General features: G+C 44.2%; 1 long non-coding RNA gene across 2 annotated transcripts in view; it reads left to right on the top strand.

Annotated features, from left to right (window-relative positions):
* The first annotated feature begins 8,402 nt into the window (after positions 1–8,402).
* LOC146810325 (uncharacterized) overlaps positions 8,403–21,146 on the top strand; it is a 79,654-nt gene continuing 66,910 nt past the window's right edge. The window contains exons 1-4 of one of the 2 annotated variants that reach the window (XR_014965666.1): positions 8,403–8,492; positions 8,776–8,828; positions 9,137–9,240; positions 9,615–11,079. This is a non-coding gene — a long non-coding RNA (uncharacterized LOC146810325). Of the gene's footprint in view, positions 8,493–8,775; positions 8,829–9,136; positions 9,241–9,614; positions 11,080–21,146 lie in introns of those variants that run through there. The other variant, XR_014965665.1, reaches the window with a different exon arrangement.

The raw sequence follows: 21,146 nt of genomic DNA, 5'->3' as shown, positions 1-21,146 counted from the left end.
AATGACCTAGGCACTTTGACTGGGGTAGGTCTGGAAATCCTTATGAAGGACACCTTTGCCGAACTGATTTCACTTTTCCCCAAAACGGCATTTGTGTATTCTAACATATGCCAAAGGCAGAAATGGAACTGGTCCGATCATTTTTGTCCACAAATTGAGAAAGCTAGGAAACATGTGAATAAATCTGTTTCTGCTTTTCTCCGAGACTATAGAATGGGGTCCATTTACAATAACAATCTGCACTTTCATATGCAAGAGATGTATAGGAGAGATGGAATACACTTTACTGATGAAGGAAACAGAGTCTTCCTCAACAACTTTCGACTCTGTGTAGGTACTTACTTATAAGTACCAAAAACTCTCAATGAACTCAACGGCTCTTTTTAGAGCCACTTAAGAACAAAACACTTAAGCTTGATCTTTATCTCCCAAAAATGTCAATATTTTTTCCTTGGATCCGCGCACCCAATGCGAGAGAATCCGTACACCCAACGCGTTAGGATGCGCGCACCCTGCGCGCATTTTGCCGTTTTTTTATTTATAAAAAGGGGGCCCCCGGGGGTCCTTCTGGGAGCCCCTAAGCACCTCTAGAGGGTCAGAGTATTTCCACTCTGCCCCCTCTATATGTTTTACACACTTATTCCTCTTGCTTCTTCAGCCTCGCTTCTACCGAGGCAGAAAATGGCCGCCAACAGTTCCTGCTTTCGAATGTAGACAGACACTCGACAGCCAATTAGAATTCAGCATGCGATCGGGAGGGTGCGCGCTCGGTTCGGGAGGGTGCGCTTACGGTGCGGGTAGGGTGCGCAATCCTCCCCGGCCATAGATATCATTAACTTTTTTACCCTAATTTTCTCAGGAACTACTGAACAGATTCACACCATTTATGCAAAAGGCACGAGTCTGAACTGAGGACTGCCTCTTTGCCAAATTTGGTGTAATTCCGTTCAGCAGTTCGGGCTGTATCTGCGACAACAGATCCTATGGGAAAATGCATGGGAAAAACGTGTTTTGGACCCCCCTTTTTTCTCAGCCCCCACTTGACGAATCATCGCGAAACTTTCAGGGTAGGAGCGGAGCGGAGCTGGCAAAAAGTTTGGAAAATTTTGCAAACATTCGTCAACCGGCGCCAGACTTATTGGGAATAGAATGTTGCAGATTTCCTGTGGAAAATAGGTCCTAACTATAACTATCTACTGGCAACCGCCAGTAGATAATATATATATATATATATATATATATTTATATATATATATATATATATATATATATATATATATATATATATATATATATATATAGATATATATATATATATTTACTCCTACTCCTACTTATTCCTTATCATGCCACTTGTAATGCTATTGGCATTTATTGTTACACCTACTTACTCCTACATTTACTCCTACTTATGCTTACTATTTTAGCTACTTATTCATCTCTGCTTACTATTAATCCTCCCCTTATTCATGCATGCACCGACTCACCCTACCCTTGCTTGTACGTACCTCTATACGCACGTACTCCTTATCTTACACCTATAAAAGCTCACTTTTACTCATCCTTACTTCTCTAGTTACTACTTTGTTCTACTTATGCCTACCCACTCCTACTTACGTACTCTTTCTTACATCCCCATTCATCCATCACTCACCCACCATCCAAGCATGTATTCATCCACCCACACCCAAGTATTCATCCAAGAACCACCAATCAAACATTCATCATCCAACCTCATTCACATCCATCCAGCTATTCATCCACACCAACTTCATTCCAAAAGGCATGGTTCTAATATTGAACAACACCTCCTACCTGGCCCAAGGACAGGCATATACTTCTGTCTCTCTTTTAGCATACGCGAGGGTAGGGGTAGAATATTGCACAACAGCCCATCTGACTTGCTGAAATAGTAGGGTGGGTACATTTTACTACCCTCCAACCTTGACCTTTCCAAAAGAATTGGAGGGGCTTCTGTCTCTCTCAGCTTTCTAAAGGTCAGAAGGACTTTCATTTTCTTTATCTCTCCTGATGTTTGTCAACATTGTGAGCATTTCATACTTCCTGTCTTGCGGAATGACATGTGCGGCATTAAGTGCACTAACCCCTCAGCCTTGTCTAAGAGCAGGAGGTGAAATATAAAGTAACAACTCTGATTTTGCTCCGGGGCAGAAGGTTTTGTAAATGTCCTCAAACCCGCCTTGCCCAAAGCTGGAGTGGTCAATTTATCAACAAGCTCACCTTTCCCACGGACTGCCGGTTGAACTATACGAAAACTTCCACCATCACCTTACACAAGCGTGAAGCGGGACTCACATCACAAGCGTGAAGCGGGACTCACATCACAAGTGTGAAGCTGGACTCATATCACAAGTGTGAAGTGGGACTCACATCACAAGTATGAAGTGGGACTCACATCTTAAGTGTGAAGCGGGACTCGCATCACAAGTGTGAAGCGGGACTCGCATCACAAGTATGAGTCATCTAAGAGATGCCAGCTAGTCTGTGGAGTTTTTAACAGATCAGCGGAATAGCATTCAGCTCTCACTGCTCTCCTGCACCCTCATTTTAAATGTGAAGTGACAGAGGGACCGCAGTCAGCTGCACAGTGGACATGGGATGCGGACTCCTGACTGTTGGAAAGCTGGGGGCTTGGAATAAAATGTACATGACTTACAGGGAACCCAACTACATCGCAGAGGGTTACCCTCTACCTCGGTGCCCCACTGGCACTGGCTCTTAGTGGCCCTTGGCCCCCCAACTACACTGGATGCGGCAGCAGGTCTTGAAGCGACTCTCCCTTACCCTTCCTTCGCTTATGTTGTTCTCATTTTGTTGCACCCTATGTTCCTGGTTACGTTTGAACTGCACCATACCTGATGCTATGGACATTGTCAGTAGTGCTCTGCCTTTGTTGGGATATTGCCTTCCGTTCTGGTGTGCTCCTCATGCCTTTTCATCCCTGTTTTCCTGATACTGTTGGTTACTGTACATCATGTTAGTGGCAATCTCTTTTCTCTCCTTTCATACCCGCTATATGAGCGCTGATCTGACTGTATGCTTTCCTAATGAAGTGCAAAAGAAAAATGTTAATAAAAATGATTTAAACATAAATAAAATGTACATACATTCCCTTGAGCATTGCGGAGGCTGGTGGAATTCCGCTCCCAAAATTCAGTGTGACCGATACAAAATGAGTAATTGTGCCCTTCCCTTACGCAACTCATAGAAGCGTGCACATTTCCAATCATCGCCTTTCTGGGCGGCTGGGGAAGTTAAGCACAAATCACAATTGAACAAGATGGTGGGACTTGAAGGTAAAAAGGGAGCTGTGAGATGCCCACGCATTGTTTTGTAACTCCCTTTTCCATCAGCAAGAAGAATACAGGTTACAACTTTTAGCCTCCTCTGCACCATGCATGGCCTTGTGGAAGTTGGGGGGTAAGGAGAAGGGGGGAAGTAAAATGGTCCATTTTCATCAAAATTCCAAATGCGTTTTCAAAATGGACTTAGTGGTGTCACATGCCATATTCGATTGTGCGTACGGGTCAAAATAGGGTTTTTAATAAATTGGGACATTTTTGCAAGAACCAGGAAAGTACTAAAAAAGATGGAGTTATTTTAAGTTTCATCCTCTACTGTGGCAAATGGAGAAGGCATTAAAAGCTTTTGTCTACATCACTTCTGAATATTAAAACATAATCTTTCCCACTGTACTGCTTTATTGTTTTACTTACTTTTTTGGTTACCCCTTAGGGAGCGAAGAGAGTACACATTTTTGTAAAATGTGCTGCTCATAGTGAATTTTCTAATTTGTACACAGATATCGCAAGGAAAAATGTAATATACACCATTGCTAAATTAAATAATGTCAGGTTTTAAAACCCTCCTCAAAATGTTTGAAATGTTTAACCAATTTGGACAAAATTCTACACCCTTTAGGGTGAATTTTAATCCCTATTCTATCCATGTTAGTTGCAAATTCGTCGTATGTAGAAAAGGTATTAAGAGTACAAAAAGAGCATTGCTTCTGGAGAGAGGTCTCAACCTTAACCTTAGAGGTACTGCTGTGGCTATGTAATACATACACACGTACTTATATATGCTTGCTTTCATACATCATGACATTAGCTGCTGAGTAAATAAGTTCCTGTATCTTTAAGTGAGATGAAAAAGTGAAAAAGTGTGGCGGGGTCTCTAAACAGGGTTTGGCCTATGTAATTAACGCCATGCTTAATCACATAAACTTAATTTCTGTGATTCCCATAGTGTGTCAGCCTACCAGTATTTTGGTTCATCTGTACTTTGTTATTGCATCCAGAACTATAACAACTTACATACATCTAAAACCATTACCACATCAGAGAGCGAGAGACAATTCAACCAGTTGCACTCTCCCGCTGACAATACTCACACACAAGAGGAACTGATATTCTTAGAGAATTTCAAAAAAGGGCGGGGGGAGGAAGATCCCCCTCTACCTCAGGATATTAGTTTGCACCTCTTCATGGTAAACAGCCCCTATTACGAATCTGTCACCCCGCATGTTTTTACAACGCAGTTTTTACAACAACAGCGTTGTAACAACGGATACCATTACCCCGCAAGGTGTTTCAACGACTTGTGGATGGGGAAAAGGTGTTGGATTTAAAATCCAACACCTTTCCTACTGTCCGCATAGACTGGAGTTGGAATAGTAAATTATACTATTCCAACATCCAGCGCCCCCCTCCGCAAGTCATTGTTACTACTTGTGGGGTAATGGTATGCATTGTTACAACGAGGTCGTTGTAACGACCGTGTTGTAACAACATGCGCGGTGACGGCAAACGGAATAAAGAGGCATATTCCCTCTGCAGCATCCAAAGATATTGGAGTAGACGCCACACTCACTTATCGTGACATGCTTCATCAAACTTTTTTTTAAAGAAGCATATGTAAGACACTATATAGGTGTCCTGAATTAGTCATCACACGTCGCACAAGAAGCCTATCTGATTTGGACCCACATGCATACAACCGGGTAACAACCAAGTGTTATAGGAGATTAGAATAAAACCAAATATAAAAATCACTCCACACTGCACTTGGGAGCACCACAGTCACCGTTTTATAGGGATATAGTGTCAAAAGTGAGATATATAAACAGGTGGGTTTTACAGTGTCACAGGAATTTCAACACATAGATATGTTCCAGGCCTTGAACGTAATTCAGGATATACATAGCCCAGTAAAGGCCCGTGGTTTAAAGACTCAAGGTGTGCTAGGGTCTCCAAGGAGGGAGAGAAAGAGGAGCGCTGCTGAGTCCCTCGTTCTCCGCAAATGTAGAGAGCCCTTGCAGATGCGGACAGAAGCTCTGATGGGATTCTGAGTGATACGGCAACGCATGCTCGGCATCAGAGCGTCTGCATTTTGACAGGTAGAAGCAGCAGTGCTCCTCTTTCTCTCCCCCCTTGGAGACCCGGGCCCACCTTGCGTCTTTAAACCACGGGGAACATTTACTGGGCTACCACCAAAATAAAGATACCAACATGCCCTATGCTATGGATAACTTAAATCAGAAGAGCAAATCCTCAAGCCCTGATTCTAATACTACACCCTACAAGCAATTTCTGATCCATGTACTCTCTGATTACCACAAGGTTTCATATCGTACATGGCTACCTGATGAAGGCGTAGTGCCGAAACTTGCATAGGACTTCATTCCTAGCCATGACATATATGAATGTCCTTGCTTATCGTATGTAATTTCAGATGTCAAAAGATGTGACAATGTTTTGAATAGTTTATACTGTCTGTATATTTGATTAGACTGCTTTGATGGAACTAATTAATTAGAAAAATACTGATCATGTTTTATCCACAAACAGTTTTTGCATTGAAGAATAAACTTGCGATATTAGATAGACAAGTATGAATGCACAAGTATGTTTCAATTACATAGATTTGCTTCTGAATAATCATGTGATGGATATATATGTGAAAGTATAACTTTTTATAAAATAATTTCAAATTTTTTACAACATAATTAACTACTAAAAAATAATAATACAAATTTGACTTTTTGATACAGAACAATGTCTGGGTGCTTGCATATGTTTATATGTATATTTACAAGTTCACTTTTTATTATGTTTCCTAAATGTTTTTTCACATATGCTATGTAGACCCTAATTTAGGAAACGTTATTAGGGGTACCCCTTTTTTTGCAAGTTGAAGACCTTGGTCGCATCTAGGAAGACAGCAGCGGCCGAAGGGAGCGGTCTATTTCTTGCGTTGTCGCAAAGAAGGTGCAGAGATTATGAGATGTGCCCCTGCCAGGGACGAAGCCACAGTGGTCAGGCCTCAGTACCGCAGGCGGCAGAGGGGGCAGTCGGGTTGCCAATAGCTTTACAAGAATTTTATTATCGAGGTTAATCATCGATAACGGTCTGTAGGAGTCACATAACTGAGGGTCCTTTTCTGGCTTGAGAATAGTTACAATTAACGCCTCTCGGCGAGAGGAGGGGAGTGTGTCCAGCTCTAGTAATTCCTCATGCATGTCAAGGAGGTGGGGTACGAGAAGCAGCGCATATTCCTTGTAGAATGCAGATGTGAGTCTGTCCAGCCAGGGAGCCTTGTCAACTGGCATGGCCCGGATCACATCAGTCACCTCTTCTTCTGAGAACGGCTCGTCGACATTACTATGCTGGCCATCACTTAACCATGCTAGTTCAATCGATTCAAGGAAGGAGAGCAAATCCAGATGCACTTCTGATTGACACGCAGGATAAATCGAGGAGTAGAATGCAAGCATTTCTGCTTGTACAGCCTCCTGACCAGCAACTACTCCATTGTCACCTGTGCGCAGTTCGCTGATATATTCACTTGCCCATGGTTTTTTAAGGAGGGCTGCTAGCGTTTTTCCAGCTCGGTCTCCTTTGCCATAGTGGCGTGAGCGTGCTTCTATTCACAGATAGTGTGTCTCTCTGTGTGCTACCTCATCAAACTCCGCTATTTTGCCTTTAATTTGCCCCAGGTTTGATAATTGGTTAGACACGAAGTACTCCGATTCAAGCACCCGTATTTCCCCCTCAAGGCATTTGAGAACCCCTCTAACTGAGCACAGGACACCTACCTGCTTTACAATGCACTTGCCTCTAATATTAGATTTAAAAGCCTTCCACAGCGTGGAGGGGGAGTCTAATGTCCCAACAATTATCTCGAAATACTCTACTATGTCAGACCAGATCGCCTCCCGGAAGACCTGGTCCGGAAGTGCACCAGAGGGAAGCCTCCAGCTAAAGGCCCTATTCGTTGTATCAGGCAACAAGAGTTCAAGTAGCACCGGGACATGGTTGGAAAGGGTTCGAGCACGGCAGTATGCACCCATGTGTCTACATCACGTGACGTAAGCCTATAATCAATCCTGGACCAGGTTAGGCCCGCTGTAGGTAGACATGGCTCCTCCCTGCTGTGTAAGTGTCAACTACGCCAAACATCCACCAGTTTGTTGTATTCCATAAGGGCCTGCACCTGCTCCACTGCCCGTGGGTGGGGCTGGTGAAAGTCACCAGATCTGTCCATGGCTGTATCCAATATAAAATTGAAGTCCTCCCCCATAGAATGGCTCCGGGGCCCAGTGACTCCTCCAGCCACCAAACTTCACTGAAGAAATGCGGTCCACGTTCGGGTCATAAACCGATATTAAAGATGTTCCCGAGCAAGAAAAAGGCGGTTGAGCCTATACGCAACAGTTCTCATTAGCAATTACAAAAACAGTGATTCAGAGTCCGGTAAGTCAAACTACCTTCGCCCTCATGACATTTTTGAATTCAAGCGAGTATTATGTCTGACATTGACTTTATTGAAATGGCCTTATACTGGTTTTGTAAGGCTTTGATGGTCAGTTCTTGAAGTACTTTAATATGACGTGAAGGAAGTCGGGTTTTCCTAATTGTTAAATAGAGATAACATATCCGATTCAGTGCTATGTAGTAACTATCAGCTCACCTTTGGGATATAGGAGAGACTGATCATTTATCTGACTATTTTTAGTATCGTTTTTTTCCATTGAAATGAACTTAAGTATTAAGAAATATACACGCTGCAGACATTGCCTCAACCAAGATGGCGGCGACAAAGACGCGGTATTGACACTTAATACATAATAATCAAAAGATAAAAGTACTTTGACAGGCTGATTCCTGACTTGTAATTATAATTTTAATTTTGGGAACTATATGTGATAATTAGGACTAATAATGCCAGGGTTTCCCTACATGACGGTAGATTTCTCCGGTCATGACATATGGGGTACTTGCACGTTATAAGATGGCGGCCAATATAAATGTTAAAAGACTAGTCCCTTCTCTAAATTTCTGAAGGAGCCGCGTTTGCCGATTGGCGCGTGTATGTATAAATCGGAATCCAGGGGGGAGCTCGGCTTGATACATAAGCAAGACATCGGTGACGACTGGAGTGCTCTCCTTTCCCTACCTCTTCGTTTTTAGGTAAGCACTTGAGTAGAAACGCAAGCCTGTGATGGTGCTCATTGAAGTACCTTTTGGACACTGCAGTAACTCGTACGGCTTTCCTGTTTATTCATTGCCGACTATTAGGCTTGAATTTTATTCTAATACAGACACGTAGATATGGCGTGCCGGAATGATATGTCTTATTTGACTATAATTTTATATAGAACATGCGGGTCTTTTTAGTGAAATTAAACTTTTGGACTAATGGGACCAATTTGTGATAGATGTGGCTGACCTGTATTTTGTCTTTTATTTTTAGTACTAATTTCCCCTTCATGCGATATTTTGATCGGGACTGCAAAACCATTGAAGGTAATCTCTGCTTAATGGAATTTTTTAATATGACCAACACTCAATCCTTTTGAGTGAACTTTTAAGAATACTATTTGTTATAGGGTTTTTGCTGAATAATAAGGGCTTATTTTGGTCCTTTTTAATCGTTTCAATTATATTGACATCTCTAAAATGTTTAGAATATTATGCATCCACAATAAGGACTCGTCTTGCGTTAGAGTGCTGAATAGGGAAGTCGTACGTGTTTGGCTATGGTCGTGATCTTATCTGTGTGGAATAAGACACAATATGATGTCTTTTCTCATGTGGGTTTTCTTTCCCCTTAGACGTTTTATATACACGTATGAAAGTGTATGGATCCACACTAGAAAAATATATTATAAGTGTGGCGGATTAGAGATATATACCTCGCCTGAGTTTTACTTTCATGGTGAGTACTCCTTCAGGGAGATCCAATGGATATAATTGGAACTCACTTAACCCCCTTTTGTGTGACACATTAGGCCTGTTCTATTCTTTTTTCCTTTAATTTCACAACGTCGGGTAATTAATTAAACTCCTAGTATGGAGTTCTCTTTTGCTTTCAAGGTGGTCCTCTGTTGTGTGCTTTCTTCTTGGTTTTTCCGGTGCAGGGTAGCACTGGGTGGATATCTCTTTCTTTTACTCATGGTTGATTATTTCACTTTCACTTGAGTCACAATTGCACTAATTGCTTGGCCCCTGTTTGTACTTAGATTTTCTGACAATATCATGTAAAAGTGACAGATATTTTGAACAGAACAATTTTTATTGTTATTGTTGTAGCCCTGAGGAAGTCGCCGGGCAACTCACCCGAGACGAAACACGTGTTGGCTACTGGTCCTATTTTGGTGTTTCTAATGATGCAAATATGTCACTGTGGAAGATCTGAGAAAGAATAAAGAAGACTAAGGAAATAAAAGAAGAAATCTGATTGTTTGACTTACCAGACTCTGAATCACTGTTTTTGTAATTGCTAATGAGAACTGTTGCGTATAGGCTCAACTGCCTTGTTCTTGCTCGGGAATATCTTTTTGTTCTTTAGTTTTTTCCTTTTGTTACTTTGTGACAAAGGAACATTGGGGCATAGGTGGCTGTTCCCCTTGATGTTCCCTAGAGCACTTTCCAGATATAGATTTATATAATCGACAGGATATTGGATGTGCGCAAGATTGTAACCCTGCCATGGTCTGAAGTATTATTGTTACTATTTGGGTTCTTGCAGCAGTTCTAATTTCTCCTGTCTTTAATACTTTTGATATAATGAGTTCCAGATCAGACCGAGAAAAAGTTGCAGAGGATCTTTTTAATAATCTTCATGCTGGGTTACCTGTTAACAAAGCAGTGACTTAGGGTGCTGCCAGACCAAATGAGGGTCTTAAAGCCAAATTCATTAGATTAGAGAGATTAAGGAAATTCGAAATCTCTAAATGGTGGGACGGCGCAACCCTCAAGCAATACATCAAGCTAAATAGGATCCCGCGAGGGTTGCGCTCACAGATTTTCCCTACGTACGATGACTTGGAAGAAGATTTGCTTCTTATATGGGAAAAAGAGCTTAACGACAATAGTTTCAGACTCATGAATATTCTGATAGAAAATGCTGAACGTAAGGTCAATAAAACATCCTTAGAAGTAGATTTATTGGAGAAGGAAATTGCAAACCTTAATATGGCTGAACCCACTAAAAATAATTATGCCATCCTAGATGAAGTCTTGACCAGATATGAAGAAGACATCAAACAACGTAAAGCTCGCAAATTGAGGCGTGATGAAATTGATTATACTAATGGCAGGGTTTTTACTTTTGCGAAAAAGTTTGATGAGATTATTAAGAAAGATCAACCCAAATCGGGTAACAAGACACCAACTGTCAGTGGTATTAGTGCTAGTTCATCCGGTAATGTCTCCAGCAGTGGGGATGAGGGTTCCGGTAGAGGACCCTTGGTAGCATTGCCTGATAATTCTTTTTTAAAGGAGGTCCAAAGAATCAGAATGGGAAACAAGGGGAACGAAATGAGAATGAACCAGGATGCCAAGGGAAGATGAGGAGAGGGAAAAGGGGTGGAAGAAGACACAAGAGAAAGAGAGAGGGTACATACGAGGTCATGGAACAAGAACAGATAAGGAATAATGGGGTGGGGAGGACGTACAGGTAGTTAATCTGTCTAGTAAGGCCTTATCCAAGGACTTGGTTTCAGCATTGCAAAAAGGGATGAATTATTGTCCGACTTGGATATATGATGTGACGGATGTCAAGATTGATGTTTTCAAATTTGTCAGACATTTGAAATTAAAAAAGTATTTTGAGAACAATCCTAAGCCTATTTTAAATAAGAGATGTGATCAAATTACTGGTGATATGTCGATTCATGATGCAAAAAATGTGACTATGTTGTTGTCATTGGATGAGGACATTAATGTACCAGTGAATGTGCTTGATGTGGCTTCTGATCTACAACATCACACAAATTTGAGTGTGGATAGTGGACTTAAGAACAAGTCCCGTTGGACTCCCCAATTGGCACCAGGGAATAATATCGATCTCTTTCATAAAATGGTTAACATAGAAATAGACAAGTGGGATAGACATATGATCAATAATAAATTTACCCCGGGGTCACGCAATCTGACCTTTAAAGAATGAGAGGCCCTTAACGATCTATCTAAGGACTCTGACCTTATAGTAAGAGAGGCTGACAAGGGGGGCAATATGGTCGTAATGGACAAAATTAAATATGATTTGGAAATTTTGTCACAACTTAATAATCCTACCTGGTACAGAAAGATCGATAACAACCCTATGTTTGCTATAGTGAAAGACATCAATTTTAAACTAACTAACTGGTATGAACAAGGCCTTTTGTCACCGTAAGAGTTTGCTTATCTAAAGATAGACAAGCCACGATATCCCTGTATGTACACCCTCCCAAAAATTCACAAAAGCATGATCGCACCTCCGGGTAGGCCCATAATATCCGGAATTGGAGGACCTACAGAACAAATTGCTGAATTTGTAGATACATTTCTACAAACTTATGTGAATAACCTCCCCTCCTACATTAAGGATTCTAAACATGTGCTCAATATCCTCAACGACCTCACATGGGACCATGGCATGAGATTTGTTACGATGGACGTTGTTTCATTATATACGAACATCATGCATGAATATGGTATACAAGCCTTAAAACACTTTCTATACCGAGGACCTATAGAGTTATTGGAACACTCAGAAATGCTGATTGAGATGTCACTCCTTATTTTAAGGAACAATGCCTTCCTCTTTAATGAAGAATGGTACCTGCAGATCTGTGGTACTGCGATGAGTTCTAGATTTGCTCCGTCTTTTGCATGTCTCTTCATGGGATGCTTTGAGGCGGGGCACATCTGGGGCCCATCGGGAGCGAGATGGCATGAATACATTCTGTATTTTGGACGATATATCGATGACTGTCTGCTTATATGGACAGGCAACGATGAGGACCTTAGGGAGTTCTTTGTACATATGAACAACAATACCCACAATATGTCATTCACTATGACGTCGGATTTGGAGAAGATCATTTTTCTTGACCTAGAACTTTTCCATCATGAGGGTAAAATACAGAGCAGAATGTATAGGAAATCCACTGCGTGCAATTCTCTACTGCATGCCAGGAGTGCACACCCAAAGAGCCAAATTAGGGCAATTCCTTTTGGGGAAATGTTGAGAGCACGTAGAAACTGTAGTAGAGAGGAGGATTTTAACAAGAATTTGAGGGATATTGAGACCAGGTTCCTTGTCAGAGGATATTCAAATGATACGACCTGTAAGGCTAAAAAGAGAGCCATGCGACTCCAGCGATCAGACACTTTGAGTAACATTCATAAGAAAACAAAGAAACTAGATATGAATGTGAGATTGGTGACTAACTATCATCCTTGGTCCCATAAACTGTATGGAATATTTAAGAAAAACTGGCCATTGCTAACTGCCGATAGTACCTTGTAACAGTACATCACCAAATCTCCCAATATTGTATACAGAAAAGGCAGAACCATTCAGAGTCTCATCAGCCCCAGTTATCCAAAACAACTGTCAAATAAAATCTCCTGGCTGAGACAGATGAATATTGGATCCTTTGCTTGTGGTACTTGTAATATGTGCAGATTGGCCATAAGAGGTATAAAAACATTTGATTACAATGGCTCACGCAAATATCAGATTTATGACCACATAGATTGTTTAACGAAATATGTGGTTTATGTTATTCAGTGTAAGTGCAAGAAAATATATGTGGGCAGCACCATTCGCCCCCTTAAAGAACGGATGGCTGAACACTTCCGTGTACTAAACAATCTGGATGTTAGATATCCTTTAGGTTATCATGCATCTATCTGCCCCAACCAGGATAAATCACTGGGCTTCCACTTTCATGGTATAGAGACTGTCAAGTTTGACTCTCGGGCGGCAATAGGGAGCTAAGATTACGCCAGTGTGAGGCCCGATGGATTCTTAAATTACGGGCGGTGGAATGTGGGATTAATGTTGACCATGAATTACATTATTTTCTTCATGACTAAACACATATTGTCCTGTGTTCCCAATATATGTACCTGTTTACAGCTATTTGTTCTTATTCCACAGCTGGTGTTATGCGGGTACAAATATATGCACTTATTGACTGTAATACTTATTAGAGGCATTACTATATATATTTATCAATACTTATTTTACCTTTTTCTGATGTAAACCTCAATTTCTCGCGGTTGATTGTAATTGACTCAATGAATTATTTTATACAAGAGATTTTGATCCTTTTACTCATCTCTGGGGTCTTTTGGTCTCTCGAATCCTTTTTACATAACTCAAATACTGCTTCATGGCACTATTATTTCCGGTTGTTTTTTTTATGTGGGTGCTATCACCTATCTTGTATTCCCACTCGTGAATCTGTCCAACTTCCTTCCCCTTCCTACCTTCGCCCTCCTGACATTTTTGAATTCAATCGAGTATTATGTCTGACATTGACTTTATTGAAATGGCCTTATAATGGTTTTGTAAGGCTTTGATGGTCAGTTCTTGAAGTACTTTAATATGACGTGAAGGAAGTCGGGTTTTCCTAATTGTTAAATAGAGATAACATATCCGATTCAGTGCTATGTAGTAACTATCAGCTCACCTTTGGGATATAGGAGAGGCTGATCATTTATCTGACTATTTTTAGTGTCGGTTTTTTCCATAGAAATGAACTTAAGTATTAAGAAATATACACGCTGCAGACATTGCCTCAACCAAGATGGCGGCGACAAAGATGCGGTATTGTCACTTAATACATAATAATCAAAAGATAAAAGTACTTTGACAGGCTGATTCCTGACTTGTAATTATAATTTTAATTTTGGGAACTATATTTGATAATTAGGACTAATAATGCCAGGGTTTCCCTACATGACGGTAGATTTCTCCGGTCGTGACATATGGGGTACTTGCACGTTATAAGATGGCGGCCAATATAAATGTTAAAAGACTAGTCCCTTCTCTAAATTTCTGAAGGAGCCGCGTTTGCCGATTGGCGCGTGTATGTATAAATCGGAATCCAGGGGGGAGCTCGGCTTGATACATAAGCAAGACATCGGTGACGACTGGAGTACTATCCTTTCCCTACCTCTTCGTTTTTAGGTAAGCACTTGAGTAGAAACGCAAGCCTGTGATGGTGCTCATTGAAGTACCTTTTGGACACTGCAGTAACTCATACGGCTTTCCTGTTTATTCATTGCCGACTATTAGGCTTGAATTTTATTCTAATACAGACACGTAGATATGGCGTGCAGGAATGATATGTCTTATTTGACTATAATTTTATATAGAACATGCGGGTCTTTTTAGTGAAATGAAACTTTTGGTATATTTACGTTTACGAATTTCTGTCTTGGACTAATGGGACCAATTTGTGATAGATGTGTCTGACCTATATTTGGTCTTTTATTTTTAGAAATACTAATTTCCCCTTCATGCGATATTTTGATCGGGACTGCAAAACCATTGAAGGTAATCTCTGCTTAATGGAATTTTTTATTATGACCAACACTCAATCCTTTTGAGTGAACTTTTAAGAATACTATTTGTTATAGGGTTTTTGCTGACTAATAAGGGCTTATTTTGGTCCTTTTTAATCGTTTCAATTATATTGACATCTCTAAAATGTTTAGAATATTATGCATCCACAATAAGGACTCGTCTTGCTTTAGAGTGCTGATTAGGGAAGTCGTACGTGTTTGGCTAAGGTCGTGATCTTATCTGTGTGGAATAAGACACAATATGATGTATTTTCTCATGTGGGTTTTCTTTCCCCTTAGACGTTTTATATACACGTATGAAAGTGTATGGATCCACACTAGAAAAATATATTATAAGTGTGGCGGATTAGAGATATATACCCCGCCTGAGTTTTACTTTCATGGTGAGTACTCCTTCAGGGAGATCCAATGGATATAATTGGAACTCACTTAACCCCCTTTTGTGTGACACATTAGGCCTGTTCTATTCTTTTTTCCTTTATTTCACAACGTCGGGTAATTAATTAAACTCCTAGTATGGAGTTCTCTTTTGCTTTCAAGGTGGTCCTCTGTTGTGTTCTTTCTTCTTGGTTTTTCCGGTGCAGGGTAGCACTGGGTGGATATCTCTTTCTTTTACTCATGGTTGATTATTTCACTTTCACTTGAGTCACAATTGCACTAATTGCTTGGCCCCTGTTTGTACTTAGATTTTGTGAGGATATCATGTAAAAGTGACAGATATTTTGAACAGAACAATTTTTATTGTTATTGTTGTAGCCCTGAGGAAGTCACCGGGCAACTCACCCGAGACGAAACACGTGTTGGCTACTGGTCCTATTTTGGTGTTTCTAATGATGCCAATATGTCACTGTGGAAGATCTGAGAAAGAATAAAGAAGACTAAGGAAATAAAAGAAGAAATCTGATTGTTTGACTTACCGGACTCTGAATCACTCTTTTTGTAATTGCTAATGAGAACTGTTGCGTATAGGCTCAACTGCCTTGTTCTTGCTCGGGAACATCTTTTTGTTCTTTAGTTTTTTCCTTCTGTTACTTTGTGACGAAGGAACATTGGGGCATAGGTGGCTGTTCCCCTTGATGTTCCCTAGAGCACTTTCCAGATATAGATTCATATAATCAACAGGATATTGGATGTGCACAAGATTGTAACCCTGCCATGGTCTGAAGTGTTATCATAAACCGATATTAGCCTGACCAGTTGTCCCCCCAACACCCTGGCAACCATTATGTATCTCCCTTAGAGGTCGCTTAGCGCGATGTGCGTGCGCCACGGTAGCCCCTCCTAAGAATGATAGCTGTGCCTCTGGCATAATTAGAGTAGCCTGCTATAAATTTCTCTCCCATAGAACCCTCCTGCAGGCGCACGCAGCTAGTCCCCGTCAGGTGCAGTTCCTGCAGGAAGCAGATGTCTGCACCATGTCGGTTGAGATACGCCGCAACCAGTCACTTCTTTCTGCAGTCATTCAAGCTACACACATTCCACGTTACTGCTTTAATTGTAGTCACGCTTTTAGCAGTCTCACCCGTGCCTGCAATCACACATTTCCTTGTGCGCCGGATTCACGGCGGCACCAAGCTGTTGTTGGGGGGAGGCCAGAGAGGAGAAGGGAAGGGAGGAGGAAATAGAAAAATGAGAACATTGCAACCAATCTAATCTGTTCCACAACCAGAACCCTCCCACCCACTACAGCCACTTAACATGGCTGATAGGTGCTACCCCTACCCCAAACAGGCCACAAGTGGGCAACTGTTAGAAAGAACATAGGACTCATCCCAGAGGGTGGCACTAGGGGCTCGGCAAATCCCAGCGATTGGATGCTGGGTGGCTGGATGAGGTGCACTCGAGAGGATGATCCTCTCAAGCATTCGGTCGAGTTCCTGAGCACTTCGTATGAAAAGGAAAGTCAACCTGAAGAAAAAAGTCTGTAAGAAAACTTATCTCCGCTAAGCCATTAATAGCACACCGCTGCAGGCGTTTTGTTGGTTGCACCAAGTTCACAGTCATTTTCTTTGAGAGGGTTGTCTCCCGCTGGGCTTCCATTAGCGAGTGCGGTCGATGTAGAATGCTTTAGAATATGTACAAATTTGACAGCGAGTTTGGGATCTGTGAAGAACATGGTTTAGCCGGAGTGAAATTTTGCAGGGTAAAGAAGAGAGTACTTGATGTCCTGCTGCTGCAGCAACCTCTTTATCAGCACAAACTCTCTCCTGGAGGCCTGAACTTTTTAAGGTGAAATCGGGAAAGAATGAGAGCACATTGCCCTAATATCTCATGTCCTGCTGGTCCCTGGCTCTGCACAGTACAACATCACGGTCCCTATAGTTTAACAGACGTGCGAATATTGGTCTGGTCGGGGCTCTCGGAGGAGGTCTCGGGCCATCGATATGTGAGCCCGCTCAACTATGCAGACCGCTGAGAGGAAGTCTCCAAACAAGGACCGAAGCAACTCCTCAACATAATCCACAACACAGGTCATTGCTGTGGTCTCTGGGATTCTGATAATTTGCAGATTGTATTATCGCGACCTAGCTTTGAGGTCTTCATTCTTACTTCTTATAACTTCCAGTACTTTTTCCAAGCGGAGCAATTTCTCGTGAGTTGCAGTTCCCTCCACTTCTAACTCAGAGCTACATTGCTCGACCTCCGTGATACCTTTGCTATGGTTCGAGACCTTATCTCTGAGCTGGTCCAGGCGGTCTGGAATCAATTTTTAGATCTATGGTCGAAAGAGATTGCTTTAGGTCCGTGAACATTTCGCAGATATTTGGTTCTGACGCCGATGTGGAATTCATGGTTACTTCTGACTACTCTTCTTCTGGGGGAGACTTCCCCGGGGGGTCTTGCGCTGTTCAAAAGAGATCTTTGGTTGTCTGGCGTCTGCCTTGCCCATGTGCACAGTCGTTCCCACGTCCCAGAGAGGGTGCTTTCCAAAGGCAGCTGTGTCCGTGATGGTGCCTCAGTCTTGCGGGATGCGAGTCACCTAGGGGCTTCCCCACGCAAGCAGTGTCCCCTTCGGGGCGATGACCATGTGGTTGGCAGGGCTGTTATAATGTCCAACGTGGCCTCGTCCCCCACGAGGCCAAAGACCAAGTGACAGGGGCACCCCATCTACAGGAGCACACAACTCTGGTCACCCTCTCAGTGTGCTATGCCCCCCATCATGGATCGCCAGCAGTTCAGACACCCTCCTGCAGTGGCCAGCTGAGCCCAATTCCATTGGGTCACTCTTCCTTTCTGGGTCCATTTGGAGGCCCGCACCAGCAGCACCCCCTCCTCTCAAGCAGGGTCCGTCTCACATCAACAGTTTCCAGTGGGGTAGCAGGCTCTCTGCTGGTATGTTTAGTGCAGGGGGATGTGCCCACAACTGTTGTCTCTTCCCCCCCACCACCACTCCTATCATGCTTGAGGTGTGCGCAGGGCCTCTCGTGGGCTCTCCGCTGTAGGCTCCAGTTGGTCAGGCCCCCCCGAGCAGGAGGGGGGATTAGCAGGGCCAAGCCCGGAGAGGCCGCGTTACTTTGAGCTCCATTGCGTCTCCCCGGTTGCAGGCGCTCGCCACTATAGGCAGGCCCTCAGCCAACCGTGCTTTGCCTGGACCGCCCTCCCACGGAGCACCACCCGGAGCTGGGCGACCTCCAAGCCGATCTCTCTCCGCAGGTCCGTCTCGTCTTCTCACCGCCAAGGAGAGGAAGTTGGGCTCAGCCACCCGATCATTCCGGCTCCACCTGGTGCAGATCTCAGCCCAGCGGGGTTCAGCAGGCCATCCCTTGCCATGAGGGTCCAGAATGGGGCCAGCTTCAAGACCACCCACTGCGGGCTGTCAGCAGGTGATGGCGCTGAGCCACACCTCTCGTCTCTTCCCCAATTAGTTGTGGAGTTGCGGTTCAAGTGGACCGCTGGCTGCTTTCCAGCAGCCACGCAGAGCCAATGGATCAGCCGCACTTGCACCATCTCCTCCACCACCCAGACCGAGCGGTCGTGATCCTCCAGAACACAGTTGCTCACTGTCTCAGGTATCGAGAGTCAATTTCCCCTGTTTAGGGCCAATAATGTTCGCCCGAACTGCTGGATAATGCCGGATCGTCCGTCCAGTCTGCAGAGCCTCACTATGTGGCAGCCATCTTGCAGCTGGAACTCTAGTGCCCCCCCTTTTCTGACTATACTTTGAAAGTACTTGTCATCAAAGTGCATCCTTCCTGGCAGTGAAAAAACACATGTGAGAACTAGACCTCAAATACGGCATGCTGTTCTTAGGCCATTTGAAAAATGGCGGCTCCTATGCTCTGGGTGAGGAGCATCGCCCCACTGCTATTCAGCAGAGTAAATAAAGGACAAATAAAATGATAATAACTCAATGTTATTATCATTTTTTTATTTCCTGCTGCAGTAGCTTTGCGGGGCAGGTGGGGCTGCTCTGCTGACAGAGCAGGGGGATGAGTGGTGGGCCCTCTGCAAGTGCGTATGAATATTTGACAAGCCGTCTCGGGCCGGCCAAACTGTAATGCGCACTTTGCATGTGCTATGAGAAAATGCCAAGGCTTCCAGTCACTATCTGAGTGCCGAACTACAGCGCTCAGGCCAATCACAATGCTGTACTGAAGCGCTGTGATTGCCTATGGGGAGCCTGGGTGCTTCCTGTTCCGGCCCGACGCGGAGGAGAGACAGAGGAGAGCCGAGGTGATAAGGTATGTTTCTTCTTCTACACACCCTTACCATGCTGTTCCCCGCTCGCCACTCCCTATCCGTGCAAACTGCCACTAAATTTGAAAGCAGTAATAGGGCAACAGTCCCACTTCTTTATAGAACCTGAGGTCACATGGCTAATGATTGAACAACACTAAACAGAAGGAGGAAACTGCAGAGTGGCAACGGAACTGCAAGATGGCAGCCTATGTCGAAGAGACTATAGTGCAAGTGTTGGACAGGCCACACGAAGGGCTTGCTCCCTCCCTGCACGACAGGGCCCAAGCTCCGGCCCGCCAGGCGTGACCCACGAAAAGCACCTGCACCCCGTCTCCCGACGGAACTTCTGCCCTCGGACCTCCATGCATCACGGGCCCCAGCCCCACCGGCTTCCCCGGCCGGGTCAAGCCGCCATCTTGGGCCCTGCACCACGAGGCCGCGTGGCCTCCCCCCGACCCTAACCCTGGGCCTGGCCGGCCCCGACATCCCGGCACCACCATCCACCCAGGAGGTGAGCGGACCACTTGGCAGGTCGATGGGAGAACGAAGCGTCAAGAGCTCTTCCCCCGCCAGGTGCCGATCGCCTCCAGCTCCCCCCAGGCGCTGGCTCCACCCCCTGCTGGGTGTCTGGACACCTTCATCCCGGACCCTCCGACCTCCAAGTGCGAGGGCCCGGACATCAAAGGGCGCCTGCCCTATAACTGGAGCAGCTCCGGAGCAGGGTGGCAGTTGTATCCTGGAGTCGAGAGACACCGAGAGAACTCAGCCTTGACGGACTACTGGCGCTGCCGTAGCCCTATCTTGCGAACTACCGTCCTGCCTGCTGCCGCTGCCGCGGCCTTCTGCAACATCCATCCTCGTCGGGACCTGCTGGCGCTGCCGCGGCCCGTTGTAACGACCATCCTCACCGGGACCTGCTGGCGCTGCCGCGGACCGTACATCGACCATCTTCACTGGGACCTGCTGGCGCTGCCGCGGACCGTGTATCGACCATCTCTACCGGGACCTGCTGGCGCTGCCGTGGCCCGTACCAGCTACACCACCAAGCTCGAGGATTGTGAGCTAACCATCATCTCATCCGAACTACCGGACTGGTAAACAGACTGTCCCGCTACCCCTTCCCTATCCTAAGAGACCTAGATCGAGGGGACCCCTGAGTCCAGACCTCCTTGTACTATTTCATCGTACCTTAAGAAGTGCATATAAAGAACGCTAAATCTTATCCTTGTGTGGTGTCTGTCTGTGGGGGGGGAAGTTACTTGTCTGTACGATCGCTGGAGACGGCTCTCCCCGGAGACCTCTCCCCCTGACCTCGGCCGACCCTCCCGGTCCGTCTAACATTGGTGGCCAGCGGCGCGATCCGAATCAACGCGTAATCGTACAGAGAGTAGCTCACCCCACGACAAAACCACGATGTCAGCCAAAGATAGCGGTTCCACTGAAAAATTCCAAATGGATAAGTTAGAAGAATACAGCCACCGCGAACTGAAACAATTCTGCATGGAACTAGGCATTGCTACCACCGGCCTGAGTACCAAAGGTGATTTGAAGCACGCCCTTGAGTCGTGGACAGAA

Source organism: Triturus cristatus, chromosome 7 (assembly GCF_964204655.1).
Source record: "Triturus cristatus chromosome 7, aTriCri1.1, whole genome shotgun sequence".
NCBI lineage: Eukaryota > Metazoa > Chordata > Amphibia > Caudata > Salamandridae > Triturus > Triturus cristatus.
Note: the sequence above shows the minus strand (reverse complement) of the source record. Positions and strands in the feature narration are given on the sequence as shown.